We start from the raw sequence: 818 nt of genomic DNA, 5'->3' as shown, positions 1-818 counted from the left end.
TACTTCTCAGCTGCTGGAATAGCTCAGTTGGTTAGAGCGTGTGGCTGTTAACCACAAGGTCGGAGGTTCAAGCCCTCCTTCTAGCGAATTATTTTTGTTTTTATTTTCCCCTAAACATATCCATGTACCACTTTGTGGCATGATATCTCAATATAAAAAGGTCAATCATTATTCACTGTTGTATGTTACATACATTATTATTGTTATTATTAGCACCTTAATTAACATATGATATTATTCACAAGCTCTAATGTTGGAAATTGGAAAAGTAATTGTTCAAGTTAAGGCATAGTTTCAAACTCACTTCTGAAGACGGTGGAATAATCATTTTCATGTTAATTATGTAATCTTTTTTTATGCGACATTATTTTATCCGTACACTTGTCTTGATTTTTCACTTGATTTATAAATCTGCATTTGTATGTACACAAAAGCAAGGTTTAAGCAATGAAAGAAGGATACATGACTCCACCTCTTAAAATTTGCATGAAAGAAATGTTATATCAGTTATCACTTCTCAAATATAACAACACTAATAAAATTAGGTGAAATTATTCTCTCAACATGTAAAGTAATGATACTTATAGATAAATATATTGTTAATTTCTTTTCAAAAATATATAATACATATATTAATATCTAATAGGCTTGGTCTGAGAAATGTTATATCACTTCTCAAATATAACAACACTAATAAAATTAGGTGAAATTATTCTCTCAACATGTAAAGTAATGATACTTATAGATAATAGATAAATTAATTTCTTTTCAAAAATATATAATACATATATTAATATCTAATAGGCTTGGTCTTAACC

The 818-nt window shown here is 28.0% G+C and overlaps 1 non-coding gene across 1 annotated transcript; it reads left to right on the top strand.

The window, feature by feature from the left end:
* Positions 13-86, top strand: TRNAN-GUU. Its single transcript has one exon. It is a non-coding gene; the product is annotated as a tRNA-Asn (tRNA).

The sequence above is a fragment of the Arachis ipaensis genome, chromosome B08 (assembly GCF_000816755.2).
Source record: "Arachis ipaensis cultivar K30076 chromosome B08, Araip1.1, whole genome shotgun sequence".
In the NCBI taxonomy this organism is placed as follows: domain Eukaryota; kingdom Viridiplantae; phylum Streptophyta; class Magnoliopsida; order Fabales; family Fabaceae; genus Arachis; species Arachis ipaensis.
Note: the sequence above shows the minus strand (reverse complement) of the source record. Positions and strands in the feature narration are given on the sequence as shown.